At 43.6% G+C, this 25,937-nt stretch overlaps 1 protein-coding gene across 4 annotated transcripts in view; it reads left to right on the forward strand.

Annotated features, from left to right (window-relative positions):
- LPIN1 (lipin 1) overlaps positions 1-25,937 on the forward strand; it is a 110,020-nt gene that overhangs the window by 44,069 nt on the left and 40,014 nt on the right. The window contains exon 1 of one of the 4 annotated variants that reach the window (XM_048498764.1): positions 17,532-17,678. The exons of the other annotated variants lie outside the window; for them this stretch is intronic. The gene's annotated coding sequence lies outside the window, so the exon portion shown is untranslated. Of the gene's footprint in view, positions 1-17,531; positions 17,679-25,937 lie in introns of those variants that run through there. 4 annotated transcript variants of the gene reach the window in all.

Raw genomic sequence — 25,937 nt, forward strand, 5'->3', positions numbered from 1 at the left:
GGTTGTCGGGTCAAAGCACTGGTTGCTTGACAAAACAAGTCAGACCAATGAAAATCCATATGGTTGACAATCCTCATGTTATTTCATGTAGGTGCTTGCCTTTGCATGGGAGAATTCTGAGATAGTAGGACAAGGCCTGTGGCGACTGACGTCACCACAACAATTACTCGGGATGCTTGTCTGGCTGTATGTAGATTGCAGAATGTGGAGGTGATGGGAGAGAGCTGGACTTATGATGAAGAGTTCACCTGGGAAGCAAGTGTAAACATATGGATATGATTCTAGGATACTTATTGGTATGGCTTAGTTTTATTCTTCTAGATAGTTTTCTCTTTATAATGTGGATGGTGGGGTGGGGTAAGTTTATTTATTGAGAATATTTCTGTGGCACCCCTTCAGTATCCTGCTTGAGGTGGCTTATAATTATGAAGCTTTCCACTACTAAGAATTGCACTGCAAATCTATAACTGATGTAGAATGTGGTACTGTATATACTTGTGGTATGAAGCTGAGACCCTCCTTGATATGATATTACCCAGGTTTAGGTGGATACGGTTTGGTTCAGGGAGTCCCAAAGTTATGGATCTCCCCAAATGGAGTTGCTTTCTCTAACTCCCCATTGTTCTCCAAATGGAAGCTTAATGAGTAGATGGGGCTACCCTTTTGAGGGTCTATAACTTTGGACCCCCTGAACCAAACTTCACCAAACCTGGGTGGTATCATCAGGAGGGTCTCCTAAAGATACTCTGAAATGTTGGTACTGCTAACATCAACATTCCTCCCCTGACAGGGTTGTGTGAATGTCCCTTCTAAAATGATACCTGCCATGTGCAATTTTAAAAATATGTGCACTAAAAATAATGAACTATTCTTTTAAAAAGCAGGGTAGTTTTGAGTCACAGTGAACAGGCATGTTCATTCCAGCTTTTATTGTAAGATCCATTGTTTAAAACACTTCCTTACAAAAAAGCTAAGTTTTTTGTACTTTTAATTGTTGAGACCATATTGTTTTTGTTGACCCCTTTTTCCACTTACAGAGCTAGTTTACTGTTTTTCTTTGACATAAATATTCAAAAACATTTAACCTACTGATGCCTCAATTAATGTAATTTTATTGGTAACTATTTTTATTTTTGAAATTTACCAGTAGCTGCTGCATTTCCCACCCTCGACTTATAGGCGAGTCAATAAGTTTTCCCAATTTTTGTGGTAAAATTAGGTGCCTCGATTTATATGCGGGTCGACTTATACACGAGTATATACGGTATTTGTATTGTTGACTTTGTATTTCTTTTTAAAAACTCTTTTTGTGTGTTCTTGTTCATGTTACTTTGAGATTTTTTTCACATAGCTCCTTTCTAACAGCTTTTGTGTGACCTGCTTTTATCCCTTAACGTTCAAATGAGAGTTATTTAAATCAATAGCAATCCATGATATTTAACAGAATCTTGCTAATTTACATCAGTTGAAGATCTGTCCATACAAATCTGAGAAGAATTCTAGTGTCCTGCTTTCCACAGTAGTCCTGGAAGTTCCACGGCAGGGAAACAGAGGCCAATCTGTACCCCCCACCCCAGCTGCCTCTAGCAACTAGGACCCAGAGGTTCCATTAGCTACCATGGCTAAAGCTACTGGTATTTTTGCACATGTGGTCTCCTTCACATTCAGTGTACCAATCCTTTGGGTTGGATTCTTTGTTACGCAAACATTTCTCCCTCTTCAGAACTCGCCACATTCTCACATCAGACTCTCTGCAGACTCTCCAAAACCTGTGAAAGTGTGACTTTTTGTCTCCCTTTGCAGGGAGAGCAAAATAGATCAGAGTGACTTCAGCCTTTTTCAGGTTTTCCCGTTCCTCTTTTCCTTTCCCTGCCCACAAAGCAGCAGTTCTGTTCACTCCTCAGGCCAGCATTTCAAGAAACCAGTGAGGGTGGGGGTGGTGCTCCTCCTCCTCTTCCTCCTCTCCTTCACACTGTAGGTCTGTCACAGAAGTGATAGACAATTGTAACAGGGACAAAAAAGCAGAAGGCAACCTCCACAAGTGGATGTTGCAGAAACAACCAGTAAGCCATATTTACAAGAACTGAGAAATATGGAGGCTATTCTATTGTATGGCATTATAGAGGGAAAGAAAAGAAATGATACACACATAACTTCCCTTCTCATTTCTTTGATAACATTGAAAAAAAGAACCTCCTACTATATAGTGTTTTTAAAAAGTTCTGCTTTATATAATGAGGATTTAGAAAGGCAGACAACAAACATCACACATGCACAAGTGCCAGAAAGTGACAGTTCACAATGAAACAATGGCAATTCACTGAGCTACAAAATATTAGAACCCTCTGGTTAGGATTAGTTGGTGTCAAAACCACACCTGCTTTGTAAAAATGTGAACACAAGAGAAATGCTCACATTCAAATCCCGGATTAAGCATTTAAGGCATCTGCTTGCATGGGAGAGCTGTGGGAACAATAAAAGTAATATACTCCACAAACAGCTGCTCTCTGAACACTGTGAGGTCCATTTTTTGGTACACTTCTCTTGTGGGATAGCAAAACAAGATTTTGGCTGCAATCCTATGCAGTCTTACTGGTGTGTGTGTGTGTGTGTGTGTGTGTGTGTGTGTGTGTGTGTGTGTGTGTGTGTGTGTGTGTGTGTGTGTGTGTGTGTGTGTGTCAGTAAGAACACAGCAGGAGAACTTCTTGGTAAACAGAGAATGTTTTGCAGTGGCTCCCACTTTTGATTTCCTGTGCTTTGCTCTTATCAATAGGTTTTTTTTTAATGACCGGCTTAGGTTCAAATAATGGTACGAGATATGACTGAAGAGAGAACATGCAGAAAGGAAATCCTACTATGCCTTCATTTCCTAGTGTAAGATTTTTAAAGTTATGATTTTATGCAAGCTTCTGAAACATTTGATAGCATTTGGGTCATATTATGGACATTGCCACTGTACTTACTACTTTTTTATCCCGTTCATTATCCAAAGATCTCAGGTGGCATACCTGGTTCTCTTTCCTCCATCTTACCTTTTTAACAACCCTATGAGGCAGGTTAGAGTGACAGACAATTACCAGTCATCCAGTGGGTTTCATAGATTGCAAAGATTTGAATATTTATCTCCTCAGGGCCAATCCAGCAGTTTGGCAACTATGGTACAGTAGATACTTTTTACTTTGGGTAGGTATAACTGAACATGGTATTTTTAGTTTATCTTAGAACATTTAAATCCAGTGTGATGGATCCCCTCGCCTACTCAACTCACTGAGGCAGGGAAACTACTCTCAGGCCTGTCATGTCAGATTTTTCCTGCCTTTTCCCCTTCAGGGACTGAGGTGCTTAAAAAAAATGGTAGTATGGCATATGGTGAAAGTGAAGCACTTTCCCTCAGCCCTGTAACTGACCCAGAAGGTAAAGGATGCCCATTATTATAACTTTTCTAGGCAAACTCCTTAATAAAGCATTATTACACAAAGTAATAATACTGAGGCAGATTTTAAACTTAAACCAAATCAAAGTTGATTGAACAGAGAGGAGAAGGGAATTGAGATAAATAACTTGGAGGGAAGGAAAAAATAAGGCGGAAGAAATATACTTCCAAAGAGCTTTGGCAAAGAAATTCAGAATTTGATTTAGGTACTGGCTTAATAAGTTTGTTCAGTTTCATAGTTAGCTTTGATGTATTATTGCTGCTTCATAGATAGTACAGTTATTTATGATATTCTTGCCAGTGGGTTATACACTCAGGTTGGCACTTTACACAGTACCCGCAGAAGCCTCATTATGTTAGAAAACGCTAAAATAAAACATAGATTACTCTCTCTGGATGAAAGTAAAGCAAAACCCCAAATACTCCAGACTACTGGCCCCAGTAATTATTCTTTCCTTTCTCTGGAAGATATATTTCTCCCTGGTTATATATATGGCCACTTCAGCTTTGACCCCTCAATAACCCTCCACCAGTTCACTCAGTCTATTTGCTTTCACACACAGCACACCCAGTTGCATACCAAGGGTAAATAGTGCCTGGGGCAAGCAGTGAAACTGCGCCCCCTCATGCTGTGGCTGCTGGTGCCCCTCCCCGTGCCATGGCTGAGGGATCACAGCTTCACAGTGTGACTTCATCTTAGCCCCGTGGTGGCGAACCTTTGGCACTCCAGATGTTATGGACTACAATTTCCATCAGCCCCTTCCAGCATGGCCAACCCTAACCCTAACCCTAACCCAATTGGCCATGCTGGAAGGGGCTGATGGGAATTGTAGTCCATAACATCTGGAGTGCCAACAGTTTGCCACCACTGCCTTAGCCTTTCATTTATTACCCTCCTTCAAACCTTGAGAATTGAAGTGACCTTACGTGCATGTGGCCAGCTCCTCAGCAGACCAGAGCCCAGCGCCCTGGCTTTGCCTTCAGTTTCTTGGCTCCCCAGGAGTGGCTGCTCTGCCTTCTGAGTATGGGGTAGAGGCAGAAAGGAAGAGGGCCCAGGCAGTGGTCAGGAACTTGGGAAACCCGGCTTCCTTGCAGTGAGTGGCAAGCAGCCAGCAGGTGAGTGGCTGCTGGATGAGCGATGGGCCCTGTGAACAGGGAGGGCTGGGACCCTGATGCCCGCAGGGCAGTTTACCTGTGCAGCTGTCCCGGCAAGAGGCTCTCCACTAGCTGGTGGAACTCTGAGGGGCTTTCCGCACTACAGAAGGGAGCTAAGGTCGACTTGGTTCCCTTCAGTGGGGGGCGATTCCAGGCTGTCCGCACAGCAACTTACTTGGCCCCCTGGAACCGAGCTAAGTGGGCAGGATCATCTTGGTGCCTGTTTCGCTCCTCGATCGTGATTGGAGCTTGTGTTACCACAGGAAGTGGGAGCGTTCTTTTTTTTTTTTACAATTTTTACAGTTTGCAGTTTACAGTTACATGCCCACCACGACTCTCCCGTTCTGTGCATGCCACAAAACCAGCTCTTGATTGGTTGAACGAATGAGGTGTCGTTTCGATGCGTCCGCACTTTGAAGCTTCGAAGTGGTATCAACCTTTTTCCAGCAGAAAGGTGCAGCTCATAACTGCGACAGGGATGTCGCAGTTCTGAGTGGGGGGAACTGAGACAAAACAACATTGAGCTCGGTTGCAGTGCGGATACACTGAGGTGAACCTAGATAGAAACCAGTACAACTCTGTCAGTGCGGAAAGCCCCTTAGTCTCCCACTTGCCCCCCCTCCAGCATCAGAAGGGCTTTCCTATCCTGCAGTGGGGGGAAGGAAGGGATGGGGACCAAAATGACCCCTACATGATCCAGATGAATGGCATCTGAGCCAAATACTGTTCACCCCAAGATTCCCTCAAATAGTTTTCCAAAGGGAGATATCATCCTCCCCATTCTGTACATCATCAAGTGTTTTAGCCATCAGAGTGTAGGATGCCACAACCAATCAGGTGGCTTCTCCTGTTCCTAAGGCCTTTCATGTCTCACTCTGAATGTAAACCATAATATCTCTGAGGCCGTTTCCGCACGGGCATTAAATGACGGCCTGGTGGAGACGGTGAAAACGCCGTCTCCAGGCCGCCATTTGCACAGGGGGCACCGCTGCAGCGCAGCCGCGCCGCCCTCGCGCCGCCCGCCCGGCCTGAAGCCGGCGTATTCCCAGAGCGCTGGGAAGCGCTCTTTTTGGGGATACGCCGCCGTGAAGCCGCTGCCGAGCGAACGGCAGCGGCTTCACGCCGCCACCCCCACCTGGCACTTACCTTGTCCCTATGGGCCTCCCAGCGGCGATACGCCCGAGGCCTGGGGACACGCCCCCCTCGCCCTGCGCGCCGGCTGAGCAGGCCGCAGGGCCAGGGGGGCGTGTCCCCAGGCCCCGCACGCCGGAGCTATCCAGGGACAAGCAAGCCGGGTCGGCCGGGCGCCGGCGCTCCGCGGCGCCGGCTGCCCGGCTGCTTCCAGGACCGTCCGTGTGGACGGTCCCAGCGTCGTCGGGTTGGCGCACAATGCGCCGACCTAGCCATTTCCACCGCCGTGCGGAAACGGCCTGACAGAAGGAGATTTTTAAATTAACTTTTCCTCAGCAGTCCTTCACATCTGGCTTTTTCATTCAGAAGATAAACACAGGGTTGCACAAAGGTAGGTTTCCATTTGCTAAACAGTTGCACAGTCCATTTACTTAGACAGTCAGCCTACCCAGGGGTCATTTTTTGGCTCATTGAAGTTTGAAACTGAGGCAAATCTGACTTCGATGTGACCTAGAAACACATGAATACCCCTTGTGAGTTATGTGAGTTCCTGTAGTACATGTTTCTTGTGGCAACTAGTCTGAGTCTGTGACTTTTCAGTTTAGAAAAAGGTTGTGGGTTCAGGAACATGACAAATTTCTAAGTTGCATGTGGTAGAGAAAGTGGATTGAGAGGACTTTTTCCCCCTCCTCTTTGATAATGCTAGAGTTTGGGACTGCCTAATAAAATAGATGGGCAATAGATTCAGGATGAACAAAAGGAAATACTTCTTTGCTCAGGGAGTAATTAAATTGTGGAATCCACTGCCAGGACATGTAGTGATGATGGCCATGAGCATAGATGGCTTTAAAAATGGTCAGACAGATTCATGGAGATTAGGTCTATCAATGGCTACTTGGCATGGTGATGGAGGACGGGTCTATTAATGGTAACTAAGCATGGTGACTAAAGAGAACCTCCACATGCAGAACCAACAAAACTCTGATCACCAGTGGTGCAAGGAACATTCAGGGAAGGCCTTGGACTGCATGCTTGTACAATTAATTGACCACTCTACAAAACAGGATACAGGACTAGGTGGACCACTGGTCTCATCCAGCAGGGCTGTTATTATGTACTGGGAAGGCTTGGGTTCCAGTGATCCTGCCAATAAGCTCACTTGAGTAAATCTATTACCTAAACCTACCTCACGGGATAATTGTGGGTACATGTGATACCCTGAGCTCCTCAGAGAAAGAATAGGTGATTTCCTTGTGATTTCCTTTCCCCACACAATTATATTTGAGATCCCCTTGTTGCCTAACACCATATGACCATTATAGAGCAGTGATGGCGAACCTTTTCGAGGCCGAGTGCCCAAATTGCGACCCAAAACCCACTTATTTATCACAAAGTGCCAACGCGGCAATTTAACCTGAATACTGAGGTTTTAGTTTAGAAAAAACGGTTGGCTCCGTACGCAAGGCGTTCTACGTTACTCAGGAAAACAAGCTTGGTGAGTAGATCCAAGTGGCTTTGTTTTGAAGCAACAGTGCAACTCTTCCAATGGGTGAATCACGACCCTAGGAGGGTTTACTCAGAAGCAAGCCACATTGCCAGCAACTGAGCTTACTCCCAGGTAAAGGATCACACTTTAGTTCTTCACATGAAAATCAGTGGGGTTTAACAGCGCTTAACAGGGTTACCTACACTGCTTCCCCATAACTAGGTCTTAGGTTTAATACTAATAATCTAGCCCAGCGGCCCAGGCCAGCCTAGATGTGTGTGTGTGTGTGGGGGGGGGGGCGATTCTGTTTGCATGTGCCCACAGAGAGGGCTCTGAGTGCCACCTCTGGCACCTGTGCCATAGGTTCGCCACCATTGTTATAGAGAGAAAGAGGAAGCATTGCGAAGCAACAGCTATTATAACTGTCTGTGCACAATCCTGTTTTGTACGTAGGAGGTGCTGGTGCTTCTCTTTCCATTCTCTGGAATGGGTGCCTGATTCGACTGCATATATTTGGGTACATAGTCAAAACATGGCAAATTGTGACTGTGATGGGGACCAAGTTTTGCCAGAACAATGATCACCAAGCAAGCTTTGTGGTCCAGTGGAGAACTGGGTCTAGGTTGCTCAGATCCTAGTGCAGTGTGTCAACCACGGCACCAAGTTGGTGTGTGTGAAGTGCAATTACACAAATGTCTTCAATATTATTTATATTTCACAACCATCCCATCCAGTAATAATGAGGAGGATCTTACACCTCTTGCCACTCCACTGAGCTAAGTCTGGAGGTTTTCTCCAACCTACAGAGCCTGCCTTCTATGGGAGAACTACTCAGTTTGGAAGGAGATTCTTTAGTGTGGAGGAAGACTTTAAACTTTGCTCAGTGGGGTGGCAGGATAGGGGTAAGATTCACCTCAGTAATCTTAATCTGCATGTCAAATAGATGCTGGCCATATTGAATATCATGAACGGGCCTTCCGCTGGGCAATTGAGCAGTCAGGGATATAAGCAAAAAACCAGATAGTGCAGAATCTCTCCCATCCTCCTACTGGGGAGTGTGGTTGGTCAGCAAGCAGTTTGGAAATTCTACAGCTTGGATTTGGGAAAGGAAGAGAGACTGAAAAAGTTAGGTGGAGATGGCTCAGAATTATTTCACCACTGAGTATGTTGCAAAAGAGGCTGTCTGGGAATCTGATGACAACAGTTTTTAGAAGTCTGCTTCTAGGAACCTACTTGCGTCCAGCAGATTCTAATTGTATATTTGGAAAAAATGAAGATGGATTGTTCATTTATGTTACTGGGAAAAATCATGCTAGGCCATTGCCCGAGGGAGATGGCTGTCCTCAGCCCCTCTCCCCCCACCATTGGTCCTCCATCAGAAGAGTGAAAGGGGGCAGGGGGAGGGGGAGGGGCAGGGCCCTTTCCCCAGGGCCATTTTGGTCTTCAGTCTGCTCCTGAAGACCCAAGAAGTTTTTGGTGTTCCATCATCCATAGGATATAAGGCCAGAAACCCTCTTAGTCCCCCACATTCGTACATAATCAGTATTTAGTTCTGATTTTACGGCTAATTCCCACTTTAACCATTCTCTTAGGAGGTATTTGCATTCTCTAACAAGAGAATGAATTAAAATTGGGGTCCTGCCTTCTCATTTCCCCTTCATTTCATCCCTTTCTCCACTGGCATTTCCTTCCCTCTTGCAATTCTGATTTAAAGTCATTTTGAAAATGTCATAGTCTTCTGAAGGATGATGAAACAATGGCACCTTTTAACAACAGAATTTTCATAAAATGCAGGCAGCTAGCAGGGGGTGGAAGTGAGTTTTATAGAGTTCGTGGAGAAGTGGAGCAAATAAAGAAAAGAGAGTATAACAGATTGGGAAAGAAACAACTTGCCACTGAGAAGAAGTGATACAGTAGATTTGTTCAAATGAAGAGTCCCTAAGAAGTTTGACTACATGGAGTCAGATCCCCCCAAGCAGGATTCAAGCAAAGACCAATCCAACCAACTGTTCAGTCTCCAACAGTCTCCAACAGGTCCAATAATATAGACACAGCATGGAATACCTAAGGAATCAGGTGAGAATGTTCTCTTAAGTATATCCTGTTTCTTGTTTTTCGAACAAGCCAGCCAGTCAGTTTCTTTAAAACAATGTTCTTTGGGACTTTACTGAAGGCCTGCCCAGATGGGTTGTGCCAGCAAGGTATACATGAAACAAAACACACAGTGCACAGAAAATCTTCAAATACGGTTGCTGTTTGAGAAACTTTTTGAGCTGTTGTTGAAAGCAAGGTTGGATCCCCCTGAAGAAGCATTTTTGATGTGAAACAAGTCAGGATCATCAAACAAATACTGTTTACATATTTGAAGATTTTTTGCATACCTTTTGTTTTGTTTTACATCTTTGTGATTTAAGCATTGGATGTGGAAGTGGAGCTGAGCAACGTGAATAGATCAATTGTGAAAGGACAAAAAACTGCACTGTATTAGTACTAGGTTGCCAAGATTGGGTTTGTATGCCAAACCAAAGTATCTTTTGCTTTAATCTGTTCTTATTCATTGAAGAGAGCAGAAAGATGTATCTGCTATCCTACAAACGTTGGTGGGTCATAAGACTGTTAATATGTCTTTAAAAATGTTCGAGAATATCATGCTACAGGAAAATAAGATCCTTGGAACTGTGAGCACTGTAAGAACAGAGCAGACTGGTGTCACCAATATGTATTTCTAGTGAAATCCGCCTTCTCCTCTAAGAAGGCCTATAAGTGGCTTGTTTATATTTTTCAAGCTATGTGCTAACAGCAGCTGTCTATGCTTCCCACCACTTTCCTGTACTGCGGATCTTGAGCAACCAGGCAAATCATTTCTAGAAACATTTGTAATTTCTCTGCCTGACATAGTAGCAATAGCAGAATGCAGGATGTATGACTGAACGGATATATGGGCAGAATTTGTTTGGCCCATCTGTTTGGATCCTGACTTTGGCTAATTACACAGGAGGCCCCCTTGGCGCGCCAATCCTTGAACATCAGCACAGTTGCCACACGTGGAGAGGAGAAGTGCCACGAGGCAAACTTCCTTGAACGTCAGTAAAGTTGCCAAACGTGGGGAGCAAAAGTGGCGTGTGGCAAACCTCCTTGTACCAACGTGCCTACTGCTCTTGCTCTCCATGGAAAACAAGAGCATTTCAGGTGCACACCTGATGCTGTGGCAGGCCAGAGAGGAAGTAAGCTCCCCTGTCCATCATTGGCCTGTATATATCTAAGATTGTACCATAGTGCTACAGACCTGGAGAAAGCACACAGAAGACCACAATCCTAAACTTGTGTGCTGAGAAGTTGGAAAACCCAAAGTGGCTTATAACATCATTCTCCCTGCCTCCATTTTATTTTCAAATCATCAGGTTTGTGAGGTATTTTAGGCTGAGAGAGGCTGACAAGCTAGCTGAAGTCTCCAAACAAGCTTCCATGATAGAATGGAAAGCTGAGCCTGAACCTAGTCTGACATTCCCACCGCAACACCATTCTGCGTAAAGTGTTGTGGGTGCAGGTCGTGTGCAGATTCTAGGTCTAGTTTGCCTCGATGAGTTCAGGGTCAAGTCTAAATCCCCAACGTTTGATGTTTTGAAGACATGGAAATTTTACCCCTCGATGAAAACCATATCCCATTTAGATATCATGATGAATATATGATAGCAACCAGTGGATATTCACAGAATTAGTTCATAGGCCCTTAGTGTCACAAGTCCAAGAAAATTGATTAGTGAATTAAACGAGAAATATAGCCCTTATGTGACTATGGCTCAGGGCTGAAAGCGAGCCAGTGCATGCTGGTATAGAGGACCTGTAAGGAAGTGGCTAAAGTAGTACCACTTGTCTTTTGCTTTGACCCCCCCCCTCCAGATGGTAGTGGTAAAAATGTGGTATTTTTACCACTTGGCCGATTATACCTTGGTGCTCTGCCCCACAGTGAGGGTACGCTTCCTTTGGGGAAGAGTGTGAGCACTCTAAGGAGCAGCAGTGGCGTAGGAGGTTAAGAGCTCATGCATCTAATCTGGAGGAACAGGGTTTGATTCCCAGCTCTGCCGCTTGAGCTGTGGAGACTTATCTGGGGAATTCAGATTAGCCTGTGCATTCCCACACACGCCAGGTGGGTGAACTTGGGCTAGTCACAGCTTCTCGGAGCTCTCTCAGCCCCACCTACCTCACGGTGTTTGTTGTGAGGGGGGAAGGGCTAGGAGATTGTAAGCCCCTTTGAGTCTCCTGTAGGAGAGGGGGAAAGGGGGGATATAAATCCAAACTCCTCCTCCTCCTCCTCCTCCTCCTCCTTCTTCTTCTTCTTCTTCTTCTTCTTCTTCTTCTTCTTCTTCTTCTTCTTCTTCTTCTTCTTCTTCTTCTTCTTCTTCATCATCATCATTGTGGCCGCACTCACATTTATGGCACCACAGATCTTGAAAGCCTCACAGTTCCTGAGGGCAGGCAAACCACAATGGTTTCCCTGCTTTGGGACTTTCTGCTCCTTTGGTCTCTCCCCCCACCACTCTTAGTAAGCATTTCTAGGGAATTGATAGCCAGCTTTTTTGGAAATTTTTTAAAATAATGACAGCCATCGCAATAGCAATGTGAAGAAGATAGATATAAATATAAAATTTAAATGGATTTTTTTAAAATGGCAATTTTGCAATTGATGAGGAGTGACCTGGAAGTGAAGGCAGGCAAGCTGTGCAAGCAGGCAGTGGAGCACTTCCTTGTGTGTAACCAAGGAAACATGAGGAGAGTCCCCTGCGACCCCACGGTGAAGAACGTTGCGGAAAGCGCTCCATGCATAATGGGCCCTTGTGTATCTCTCCAAAGGGCATGAGATAAATATATATGCTTTTGAAGCAGAAGGAACCATATTTACAACCTGCAGTTTATTTACAAAGGGAGCTGGGAATGTCTTTGACCTGAGACCTTGGAGATGTGCTCCAAATCCGAATCCACAGTACTGGTCAAGATAAACCAGTGGCCTCACTTTATATACATAAATCTAGTCATGTTGGATCCTTGTGGATGTGATCTGGGTCGTTAAGGCCAGAATATGATTTAGATCAAAAAGCTTATTTCTCTGAGTTTTTTGGTTCATGTTTTTGACCTTTTTGCCAGGAATGTCTGATAACAGTGTTTGGGTATAAACCTTGGACTTCTCTCTGTAAATGAGTATGAGAAGGCTAGATTCGAGTCCAGTAGGCACCTTAGAGATCAGCAAGACTTTAGGGGTGGCAATTTTTGAGAATCAAAGCTCCTTTGGTCAGATGAGACAGCTTTGACTATTGAAAACTGATACCCCCAAAATCTTGTTGATCTCCAAAGTGCTACTGGACCCAAACCTAACTCTTCTACTGCAGATCAATATGACTACTTTCTGAAACTATCTTTATATATAAGAATGATTGACAGAAAAATGGTAATAGAAAAGCTAGCCACAGAATTTTGACAGGTTGCTCCAGAAATCCAATTCCTGGGAATCTTTTCAAAAGTTTATAAGGACAGTAAGCAACCAGCTGGACCATAGAGTACCATGGCCTGAACGATTTGTCCACTCCCTATGTTTGGTTGGTTTTGTGGAAAGGTATTACAACAGCTTTTGTTTGCTGTAGCAGTCCACCCCTCAAACCACTCCCAGAGGGGTGTTGGCTTCCTTTTACAAAGGGAAAGGATTGCTCAAATGAGGCATTGCAGAGTGAAGCAACAAACAGCGCCCAGGTGTTGTAAGAATCTCTGATCCGGTGTAAGTTCTTGAAACAGACCATGAACAATCGTTCCTCTTTGGAAAAACCCCTTCCCCCCAAGTGTCGTTGTTGATCGCCACTGACAAAACCCCATTTCTTTTTAGACTGCCACTTTTACCCCTTAGGAACAGCGAAGTTGTTTCCTGCTCCTTTTCTTCAAAAAACAACCCTGCAAGGTAGGGTGCGGAAGGTTAGACTGTGGGTCTGGGGTCCCAATGAAAATGCGTCAAGGGAAGACTGCGATTGATGCTGTTTGTTTCTCATGCCAATGCCAGCAAGACATAACTCCATTCATGCCAAGCCCTCATCCCTTCTCTGGCAAACGAAATGGGATTTCCCCCACCCCCCTTTTCCAAAACGTGATGCATGTTGGCTGCAGATGCCTGCGCCTCTGGGCTCAGTTCCAAGGAGGGTGCCGAATTTTAAAGCCTGCCGGAGGGACAACACTATTGGCACAACACGTGCCTGGAAAACTCATGCAAACAACATTCCAGCGCGCCACCCACTGCACTCGCGGCCGCTTCCTGGATCCGCCTTTTTCCTGCCTGCTGTGTTCGGCTGAGGCCAAGCGGCGCCCTGATTGGCCCTCGGGATCACCTCAGTTCTCCTCCTCCGAGCGCTGAGTCACAATGCAACAGCCAAGCACAGGACATACAAACCTGTAAGGGAAGGGCCCTTTCGAGGGGGCACGCCGACGGCCAACTCGGACAAATTCCTCCCAGTGCTTTCCGCTGTGCCTTTCATTCATTTGCAGCCTCGCTCTGGGACAGTATTGCCCAAATATAGCTCTGTGAATACAGGAGAGTATGGTCTTGGGCATGGGTAGAGTGCTTTTGCTTCATGGCTGAGTAGCCATAACCCAAATCCCACGAATCTAGTTTAAGGGCTGTAGAACACTCAGGACCCTTCCACACATTCAGAATAATGCACTTTGAATCCACTTTCAATGCACTTTGAAGCTGGATTTTATTGTGTGGAATAGCAAAATCCACTTGCAAACAATTGTGAAAGTGGATTGGAAGTGCATTGTTCTGCTTGTGTGAATGGGGCCTCAGTGTCAGAGGAGGATTCCACCATTAGACCATCAGCAGATGTGCAGTGTTAAAAGAGGGAATCTGGCAGATACTTAAGTAGGTTACAAATTACAATACCATTATACTGGGCTCATAATATGTCTAGAACATCAGTCAGTTCAAGCAGAAGTCATGTGTTCATTAATATTGCTCTGAAACATTTTTTAAAACTGATCACTGGATAATTTTACAACATGGTGATGATAGTCCCATTTTACAGATCAAGGAGATGAGGCCCAGAGTCTGTGAGTTGCCTCATGCATTTGTTGGGATGCATTTCATACCTACAGGTGCATTAGTCATATGTTGTACTGACAACTCTTCCCTAATCCACTTCTGACAATTTAAAAAATGGCTTTCTGGCTAAAACATTAATTTTAATTTTTGCTTCATTTTTACTCTTACTTTCTCTCCATTAGGAAATCAAAGAGGCTTACCCTGTTCTCTTCACGTCCGTTTTATCCTTGCAAAAACCCTGTGAGGTAGATTAGCATGAGAGACAGTGAGTGGTCCAAGATTACCCAGCAAGCTTCTATGACAGAGTGGGAATTCAAACCTGAGTCTTTCAGATACGGATCACTCTGATCACTTTGCTATACTGAGTGTCACAGGTGTAAATCTCTCCATATCTGCTACCAAAGCAATAATGGTAGGCTTGCTCTCAAACATTAAATGGAAGAAATGATAAAAAGCATGTGAGAAAGGGCTATTCCAAGAAATAAAACAGTGGCTTCATTAAAGTACGAGACACATTTTCTGCTTAGTGTGCAATAAAATGGTACAATTTTGTACAGAGCTGAATGAGTATGGGGTATGTGTCATATATTTTAATGCTCTCCTTATAAAAAAATTTCTTATATGTAACTGTCCCACCAGGGAGAAATATTGAACATGAGCTTGTTTGGAGTACAGAAAATAAACCACAGGTTGTGGCTGAGATGCAGTAACAGTTATGTTTTCCCAAAAAGTTTAAGTGTTTTATTATCACAGAAGGGGGAGGGGAGGATGAGAAAGGAACATTTCTGACCAAGGAGTCTAAAGTTTGTTTTTATAAAGGCAAACCATGGTTTGTTGTTGTACTTGGGTGGAAGCTATGAATAGCATGTGAAATGGCTTGAGACAAGGTGTCTACAGGGCAAGACACAGTCTAATGACTGACATGTAATATTTTCCTTCTTCCTGGTGTGTGAAATGAGAATATACTCTCTAAGGAAAACAAGGGGTACTAACCACTAGATCTTCTTCCATGTATGAAAAACCCAGAATGTGCGGAATGTGTGGCTTGTGGAACTCTACTATGGATTCCTTTCTAAGGGCAGCCCAATATCTTGTGGGCAAGGTGCAGCGGGGGAAGGAAAGAATGGACCTGCTGCCACCACACATTGTCTTGAAATCAGCAGAATGCAGATATTACCTGTTTCCCTTGACGCTCCAACCTTAGTGTTTCTTGAGGTGATTGTGTGGTTGAAAGAACATGCTTTCCTGCAGTACTGAGTTGCTTTGTTGCAGCAAAAAAACATAAGCTCCGATGACCTGTTTACTTTAAAAAATTCAGCTGAGCCTTTGTGTTGCTGAAGCTGCAGGTTTATCAAGCCTACAAAAGAGGATTGAGATGTATCTTGCCAATCATCATCATCATCATCAATTTTATTGAAAGCCATAGGCCATTACAGTATTACAATATTGTTACATTACAACTTCTGAGCCAACTTGTTATTCCAACAGGTAAGAAAAAAAAGAAAAAAATAGTGTATCTTGTAATGGTTGGAGCATTAGAGTAGGATCAGGTTTGTATCCCCACTCTGCCTTGGAAGCTTGCTGGAAGCCGGACTAGTCACACTCTAGAGGAGGAGAATGAGGTAAACTGCTTTGGATTGCCATGGGGAAGAAAGGTGGGAAATAAGTGAAGTGAATAAAAATGTTAAATAAAGAAAACGTTCTTCTGCAAAGGACCTCTGGTACACATTTAACAGGGAAATTATTCTACAGTTGCAGATAGATCTATGGGTGCCTAACATGACCCATATGACATCTTTGGCTGCATACATATCAACAGGTTGGTGTCCTTTTAGTTATGGTGAGCGTTGATAGGGAACCCTTGTTTGGTGAAGCTCTTGTACCGTGGTCTTTCTCTGGCTCATTCCGCACATGCAGAATAATGCACTTTCAAACTGCTTTCAGTGCTCTTTGAAGCTGTGCGGAATAGCAAAATCCATTTGCAAACAGTTGTGAAAATGGTTTGAAAACGCATTATTTTGCGTGTGCGGAAGGGGCCTCTGTCTCCTTTTCTGTGGCATTCTGAGGGGATTGGATCATTAACCAGTGCCCCATATCTTATTAGTGAATAGCATGGTTGGTGTGTAACTGTGCACGGTCACATTACTTGTGCTATATACACTGCTCTCGAAGAATATTGTTTTAGCATCTGGCGGTGTCATGTTTGGCAAGCTGTGTGTATGGCTGGCCCTGTCATTTTGGATCAGATTGTTAAATGCAAAGCTCTGCGCTTGGGTCTGTTACATAAGTTACGCTGTTCCCGAGTGCACTGCACTCATGGCATCTAATCCTTTCCCATTTTTTGTAGTGTACAGCAGATCCAAAATACAATTTTTTTTTAAAGTTCTACAACTCTTTTTCATACACTGAAGCTGATGTGACTGTTCCAGGTGATTTGGCACATATTGGTCCAGTACGTATCTATCTAACGCCAGAGTGCAAGACAGATGGTTTCCAAGAACAGTTCACCAACCTTGATACAGTGATATAAGAAAGTGCGAAATGCAACTCCAGCTGATGACTGTGTGAGTTCATCAGACTTGCCTTTTATTTTCCATTAAAAGTGTATGCATGATTTAAAAAAAGGAAAAGAGTGAGAAGAAAATCGCCAACAATAATTATCCACTTGCAAGCTCTTCTCTAGAAACAAAGCGACAAATTGTAGACAAAAGAGCTAATGAATTAACAGCGTCATTTGTGTAGTAGTATCTTGTGTTCTGAACACGCTGTACCAAGGTAAATAAATGAAATCCAGTGCGCTGACATATGTTTGCAAAATAATTTCTCTATCTTTTTCTGTGATAACTATCACTGTAGTTTGGGGCACTTTTAAGGATCCACATTTCTCTACTCTGAATGTTTGGCTAAGTCCCGGTGACATTACCAAATTACTTGTGCTTGATTTAGTAGGTAGCACACACATTCATACAGCAAAAGAACTTAAACCAACCAACCAAGAGCTATAGTAGTGTAGGTGCATTTGAGGGAAGTGTGAAGGTGTATCTTTCTGGACAGATCCAAGATCTGTATATAGTGTGAATAACGCCAGCTGCAAAGGTTCTGATGCTATCCCAATTTCCCCTAAGTTCCCCCTTTGCCTTTCTGTTTGCCTTCTCTAGATCCCTCCTCCAGGGCGGGGACCAGGCTGCGGTGTGGGATGAATTGACATCCTTGCTGCAGCCTGGTGGCACACAAAAGCAGTGCTCTGGCCAGAAAGTGGCTTTCCTCAGCACCCGTCTTGCAAACAGCCTTCGGTGCCCTGGAGAGGACATCCATGGTAGAAACGGCTGTCGTTTTGCTTCTCTCCGAAGAAACTTGCTGATGTTTCTGCCCTTTGACAGGAGGAGCAGGGAGAGGTACACAATAGATGATTGCTATGCTGGGGGTGGCGGTGGTCTGCTAACCAGGTGGGATTGGAGGGCGAAAAGAAGGTATCCATATTGGCAGCTGATGAATTTAAATGCAAGGTGGGCTTCTTTCTTTCAGCTATTTTAACATTTAAGCTAAGATCAAGGTGCAGTTTTGTGTCTTGTCTGTTCTTTCTTCACTGGGGCAGGCTTCTCAAATGACATCTTCCAAAAAAAGTACCTCTTTGCCAGCCTGGAGCTCTGTGGATTTCTTTCTCCATCCATCACCCAGGATTGTGTCTTCATTTGCATTTCCAGAGCAACTCGGATATTAAAATATCATGGTGTTTGAGTAACTTGTTCCTACCTGTTGTGTGGCAGGTATAATATGTGGTGTAGGGCTTTGCAAAGGTACTGATGAGGGGGGATCCCCCCCCAACAACTGTCTAATGTTTTGGGTGATAGTAAAAGGCAAAGGTTTGCAGGCCCGGTATAGATGTGAGGCCTTAGTGGAGCCTCGTTTGTGAGAAGGAAATGGTTATCCGTAAATCCAGACATTGTCTTTTATGTTTTGGCATTTAGTGAGCTGTTTTTAGTGTAGGAAGGAGACAAGACTTTTTTGGCCTGGCTAGTAGAGTGTTACATGGCTATTTTGAAGTTTGAAATATGATGTTACAGTTTCTGATCTGTGAGAATGGGCTGAAATTGTTGACCCTGCTGCTGATTTCTGTGAATGTCCTCTGAAGAAAATCTGTGCTAGTGGGCTCTGTTTTTGGAATTATATAATAAAGACAAATATATGGGCCACAGAGACCATTTGAGATTTGGTTGGGGACCATCTGTGTGTTTAGAATTCATAGCAACGTTTTCCAGATCTTTTTAATCTTTTAATATTATTTGTTTGGTTTCTTGGGCTTTTAAATGTGGATCACTTAAAGCCATTTTCAGAGCCACAGAAGGCAAATATAATCAGAGCACTTTTAAGCATTTGCATGGTGTCCCTGTTTCTACTATAATGTTATAAAAGATTTTGGGGCATGATCAAGCTATAGTTGTGTAAAGCATTTCAGTCAAACATATGCCTGATTGTACCACTGGAATCACTGGACCTTAAAACTGCTTAACTTTGACCGTTTGGGAAAATTGGGCCTTGAACCAGAAGAGAATTGAACCTGAGAAATGGACTGCTTTGCTAACAAGTTGGTTCTTTCTCAGTGAAAGGAAAACAAAAATATATTTCCTGTTGCTGCTGCATTTATTTGTTTGCAATAAAAAAAATTAAATCACATTCACTGTCACATTCCGGCCAATTTGATGATTGGTATGTCCTGAGATAATATACAATCATGATATGTACATATCTCTCTATAATGTTGATAGGTAGCTAACAAGCTTTTATTTGTAGCTTCTGTTTTATAATACATTTTCAGTCTTGACATTGCAGTCATGGCCTATAAATGATTTAAACCCTTATGCTGCATGTCCACAGAACAGTGTCTTTGTCACCTAATGACTGACACATTTATTGCGAGACGAAGCCTTTGTGAGTCAGAACTCTTAAAAGCTTTTATGGGATAAAATGCGTTCATCATTTCTGTTGATTTAGCAGCAGCAGACTAATACAACTACTCCTCTAGAATCCAGAGAAAGTAATGTTTAAGACTCGCTGAAATCTATGAAACAAGGTAATGGTAACTAAGAAGTCAACGAACTTCTTTTCAGTAGGGCCTGTCTGTTGTCCAGCTTGATCCTTAAGATGTTTCTTTGGAAATGTCTCAGTATGTTCTGTGGTTACTTCCTCCTAAATAATGGTGTGTGTGATTGTAGTCTTTTGCTCAGCTGGAAAACTAGTGATACTATAGAGGTCAGTCAGATTCAAGCCCAGTAGCACCTGAGAAGTCATCAAGACAGAGGCGTATCGAGGAGAAATGGCACCCGGAGTCAAACTGCTGTCCCTCGGCCTCCGAGAGCTGCTTTTATAAGCACTGAGGCCGGGGGGGGGGGGGCGCTCAGGAGGGCCACGCCTGGGGGCATGGCCACGCCTCCCCAAGCCCCACCCCCAGCTTCCATGCTTATAAAAGCAGGTCTTGGAGGCTGGGTGATGGCAGTTTCTTCTGGCCTCCCCGGAGGGGAGGGCAGAAGGGACTGCTGGCTGCTGGCTGGGAGCAGGTAGCAAGGGGGGGAGGAGGCAGCAGGCAGCAGGCAGCTGGGTGCCCTCAACCCTACCCATGTCGATGACGACATGGGCAGGGTCGAGGGTGCCTGAAGACGATGAGGCAGCAGGACATCCTGCTGCCTTGCCATCTTCCTGGTCACGTGGGGTACTATTTTTGCGCCCCCCATGTGACCAGATAAGTGGCGTCCAGAGATTGAGGGTACCCCTCGTCCCTAGGCAAATACGCCCCTGCAACAAGATTTTCACAGTACAAGCTATTGAGAGTCCAAGCTCTCAAACACAAGTAGAAGTGACAACTGTTTGAGGAAGGGTTGGAGTCTGGAAAGGTTATACCCTGAAAATCTTGTTGATCTCTAAGGTGCCACTGGGTTCAAATCTAACTTCAACTGCAGAACAACATGGCTACCCTCTGAAACTATATTTAACATTCAGGTTTCCTTTTATATTTATATCCAGACTTTCTCTCAATTAAGAGATCCAGAGTGGCTTACATAGATCTTCTCCATTTTATCCTCACAATAACCCTGTGAGGTAGGCTAGTCTGAATGTATGTGACCCAAGCTCACCCAGCATACTTCATGGAAGCTTGGTATGTGACCCAAGCTCACCCAGCTAGGTCCCCCTTAGCCTGACAGCCCAGCCATTACATATTGTGGGCTCTTGGAAATGGACTCTCATGCAAAAATAAAAATTCCAGGTGAGAAATGATTATGACTCTTCCTTGAACGATTGGATATGATTATTCAAATGATTGACACATCAGATGACATCGTTGACATCAGCAAATTGTATTGGTCAGGTCATTGAACTGGTGACTACGTTTCTTGCAATTTTGACAGAGTGTTTCCAAATGTGTTTATGTGAATTTATATTGCATGCTCTGTTTTGCATTGGAGGAGCACCAGGATGGAGTTTGCCAGCTGTTGATTCTTCCCAAGATTTCTTGGAAATCATAGGTTTGCTGTGGAGACTGTTTTGCGACTAGTGCTGCTCATACCTTTCATTCTACAGTTGTTTGTCATTTTGATGACTTTTAAAGCAGTTTGGTTTTAACATGATAGCATTCTTGGCGCAACTGTTCGTGATAAAAGGACACACAAGGAGCTCTTTTAGAATGTTAGCAGTTTTGAAAATGATAGCAATTCCAAGCGGGTCTGTGAATGTTTTTTTTTGTATTTATTCTATCGTGCTCAGCAAACGAATGCTGGCATTTATTTGAGCAAGGACATTCTTATTTGATACATGCTTTAGTTTTAGAGATGGGTCAGTACAGAAATAACCTGGAAGTTTTCCCAGGATTTGAGCTGTGTAACCGTATTGCTCTGATTATTTCAACCACTTGCTTCATTTCAACATATGTCTTTAAAAGAGGGTAGGAGAGAATTGGACTGTGATGATACATGCCTATGAGGATAAATGTGTGTCCTCTGCTCAGTTCAATTACTCCTTCTCACAGTCCCTTACACAGCAAAATGGGGTGTGCTAAGGTGGAGAATTGTTTACCAAAACAGATAAACTTGGCATTTAAAGTACTGAGATGGGGAAGAATTGGGCAAAGAGATTCCATCTCCTTAGATCAGGGGTGTCCAACTCTGGCGCTCCAGATGGTCATGGACTACAATTCCCATCAGCCCCTGCATGGGCTGATGGGAATTGTAGTCCATGACCATCTGAAGTGTCAGAGTTGGACACCTCTGCCTTAGATGCTACCTCTTGGAGTCAAGAACTCATGGTGGGTGTTTCTTGTCACTTCCACAGTGGTTGCTGGGGAAGTTCTGTTAAGTGCCTGCCCTATCTGACTTGGGAGATTTGTACCTGGAAGTGAGTTTTTGGCATTTCACTTGCTAGATCAGGAATCACAGGTGTAAATCAGATGCCAAACCAAATGTTCGTCATGATGTTTCTTATTTCCATTGTATTGTATTCCACATATTCGGCCCTCAAATCCAAGGAAACGCTCCTTAGAAAGCAGAGCAGTGTAGATTTACCACAACTGTACTTGCATCTGATATACACTTGCATTTTCCGATCGATCAAGTCATATGTTCACAGAAGTCCCCTTCCAGACCTTCTTAGTTCAACTGGAACCAAGGCAGTGTGGACTGGAAGTCAAGAGAAATGGTAAAAGAAAGGAAAGTTTCTTCTATTTGCCTTACCTTTCACTTTTTTGGAAGGGGGGGGGGGGTCTCCATTTGTATAATCTCCCCAATTTATTCCAAACAGTAGTTTATTCTGTGGGACAAGCAATAAAAAAAACCAGATTGCCTTGGTGTGTCACATAGTCTGTAATTGTATTTATAAAATCCAAACACGCCCTTATTCACTGGGCTGGATAAATAGACCTGGTTGTACCAGTGAACAGTTGTTTTTGATTTGGAAAATCCTGTATGGCTTTCATATACTTTGTGAGAGCGAAAGGATGCAGTAAGGACTCCTTTCCACGGGAGGGACAGGTTTGATGAGACTTTCCTTTTAACTGGCCGAGCGTCTTGAAACTGAGGAGATGGGGCAATTTCAAGATTTAGTTTTCTTGGTTTGTTTTAAAACTCCTAAGAAACTTTACACAATTACTTCCTGGTTGTGTCTCCTAGTTTCATTCTTGTCACATCAGTTTCTGTGTGACAGGATGGGAATATCAAGTAACTGAATAAATACATATTTAGATAACCAATAGTAATGCTATTACTATTAGAGTACTTCCCCCTCTAATGAACCCCTCAATCCACTGGCTTGGAGATGTCACACATTGTTCATCTTCCTGTTTCTGTCGGTTTTAGTTTGTCTTGATCTTTTAAAACCTATTCCGTAATGTTTGATACGGAAGTCACCCTTCCCGATTTAGGGCATGCTTCGTTTAGCATTCCAAACAATAAATGTTTTTTGTTTTCTCAGATACTTCCCAGAACAATTAGGAGCATTCCCCTTGCAGCTGCAAGAAACCCTGATAACCACACTTCTCCACACCGCGCTCTGCCCAATCAATCGGTTCAAGACTTAGGATAGCGTTTCTATTTCTCAATAACCATGATGCTCTGGGATTTCCTTGCACCTATTGGTTGTAAAATGGACTGTCTCAAAGAAATCCAGGGGTTCTTTCCTCCTTCCTTGTGGGATGCCTCATGGGGCAGAGCATGGGGCAATCCATCCTGAATGGAGCCTCCTTCTCCTGACAGTAATGGAGTGGTGGTTGTATACAGCACATGTCTGAACTTTTCAAGGTATGCTTCCACCCCTCTTGTGGTGCATCAGTTGCTCCAGGTACACAATTTGGGACTGCTGTAGAGGCATTACTGACAGTGGTGGGATTCAAATAATTTAACAACCGGTTCCAGTGGTGGGATTCAAATAATTTAACAACTGGTTGTTTACAAGCACCATTTTAACAACCGGTTCTGCCGAAGTGGTGTGAACCTGCTGAATCCCACCACTGATTACTGAGATCTAGGACCATTTAAAAAAAATCTGTGGCCTGTTTATGGTGTTAGTGTTATAGCACTGATGATCTTGAAGAGATTATATAGATCAGTAGTCTAACAGTGGCTCATAGGATGTAATGCCACTTGTAAGAAAATAATACCATTTACACAAACCTTTACAGGTGGGATTGCGTCATCCCAAGTTTGAATATTCATAGCTAATGCCTTTGGCTATCACTTGTGGTAAATCACCCTTAAGCCAATAAGGGTGGTAAATCACCCTTAAGTCAACACCCTTAAGACTGTTTACCAAGTGGTCACTTACCATGCTGTTCATGTAATTGTGTGGCAAGCTGGCCGTGATCCCTCTTTTTTGGGAATAGCTTGATGGTTTTCTTCGTTCTGTTTAACAGTTTTTTACTACAGAGTGCACATGTGGTACAGATGTGTGGTAAAATGGCATTTGTATGGATACCAAGAGATGGTTTGAACCCCCCAGACTCTCTGCTGACAGAGGGGATTTCTGTCAGTAGACCAGACCTTCCTTACCTTCTCCCTCCTGCTACAGTCACAAATGCTGCTCCTGATGTGCAGGTGACTTCAAGATCAGTGTGGGGGGGTGGGGGGGGAGGGATCCGCAGAGGAAGGGTAATCTCCTAAAATTGTCTCCTTTCCTTCAGTGGAAATATTCAGCTGGATCCAGTCCTGCTTTTTTAAACTCCTCTACTTTCCTGTATTTCTCATCAAGTATGGAAATGTGACCAAGGGGATAGAGATGACTGAATCATTGAGCTGGATTAGAACAAATGTCCTTCAGATCTGCAGCAGCTAGGCCTCTTCTGCACAAGCAGAATAATGCACTTTCAATCCACTTTCAATGCACTTTGCAGCTGGATTTTACTGTGCGGAATAGCAAAATCCACTTGCAAACAATTGTGAAAGTGGATTGGAAGTGCATTATTCTGCTTGTGCCCTAGATAGATGTCTTGGGGAACCTCACAGACAGAGCATAAAGGCAACTTTCATGACCTGTGTTTTTCTACGACATCTGAGTATCAGTTATACTGCCTCTGGATATGGCACTATGTAGCTCTTGTGGGTAACAGCCACTGACAGATCACATGAATCAGCCTAAAACTATATAAACTAGCAGTGATCAACACAGCTGTTCTATAAGAGAAGAAGAGTTTGGATTTATATCCCCCCTTTCTCTCCTATAGGAGACTCAAAGGGGCTTACAATCTCCTTGCCCTTCCCCCCTCACAACAAACACCCTGTGAGGTGGGTGGGGCTGAGAGAGCTCCGAAAAGCTGTGACTAGCCCAAGGTCACCCAGCTGGCGTGTGTGGGAGTGCACAGGCTAATCTGAATTCCCCAGATAAGCCTCCACAGCTCAAGCGGCAGAGCTGGGAATCAAACCCTGTTCCTCCAGATTAGAATGCACCTGCTCTTAACCACTACGCCACTGCTGCTACATGGTCAGTTGCACAGTAAGGTGAATTATTGCTCTGTTAATGGCCATCTGTATTCCCTCAGTGATTTTCTTCCAGTGAAGCAGGCAGATCTGTAACTGTGTCCATTGTTTTACTAGAATGGAAAAAAAGTCATAGCACTATAAAATGTGATATTGGAATTTGGCTACTTGCCTACTGTGACTAGAGTTGATTATTTCGGCAGCACTTTAAATGATACAGTCTTTTCCCCAGCTTCTTTTTTATGTTTATCATATTTCTGTTAACGGTATTATAGCTTTATTTTATGGTTTGTATGTTACCCTGAGTGAAATTTCCTCTAGTACAAATAAAATAAATGGGGCACGAAGGCATTCAATAAATTGATTAATGTAAACATTACAATTTGTAAGACAAAGTTGAAGAAGGTGGGTGTTTTTTTTTTTTGACAGGCTTTTTAAAAAGTATGTACAAGTGCCTGGTGATTTGGGCCTTCTTTCAACCTACTATTCTGTACAAGAGGCATTAGGGATGGTTCACATGTTATAGTTTCTGAGATATATACCGAAGATTTATTTAACTTTCCAATAAAAAATAGAAAATGTGAATGAGAGAAACACAAGTCTGGAAATTTTGGTATCAGTGGAAGTCCATGGTTTGCTGTAGCTGCTTGTTGGTTACATTCCCTTTCTAGCTTTGGTTTGTGGCTGTGTAATATGGAAAACCCTTGAGTGCTTCCACATTACAAAGCATTGACACATCAAAACCAAAACACTGCAAATGAAGCCCCTGAATGGCATAATCTGAGGAGCTTTCTGTAGATTGTGATCTCTTTGAAGTGACTCTCCTATGATTTTTTCCCCACTAACTCTCATAATGTTAAGCAAACTGTAAACAACGTAACTGCATTTTACTTCTTGGGTGAGTTTTTTTGTTGGTCATGTTGACAAAACACAATCCATTAAGGGGTTGGATTCTACCACTTGGCTTGGAGGAGACCTTCTTGTGCTGGGAAAATGCTCTGTGCTTAGGTGAATGTAATGGGATCCCCACTTTTTGCCCATTAGACGCTCTTGGACACCAAAATCTGCTGTTTTAAAACATCTGAAGTGATAGTTTGATCCACTGTTTTGATAATAATGACCAGGGATTCATAAATGCTATCTGAGAATTTAAGGGTATGAACTCTTGGAAGTTGAATGATGCAGCTACGATGGCAGATTCTG

The sequence above is a fragment of the Sphaerodactylus townsendi genome, linkage group LG01 (genome assembly GCF_021028975.2).
Source record: "Sphaerodactylus townsendi isolate TG3544 linkage group LG01, MPM_Stown_v2.3, whole genome shotgun sequence".
Classification (NCBI taxonomy): domain Eukaryota; kingdom Metazoa; phylum Chordata; class Lepidosauria; order Squamata; family Sphaerodactylidae; genus Sphaerodactylus; species Sphaerodactylus townsendi.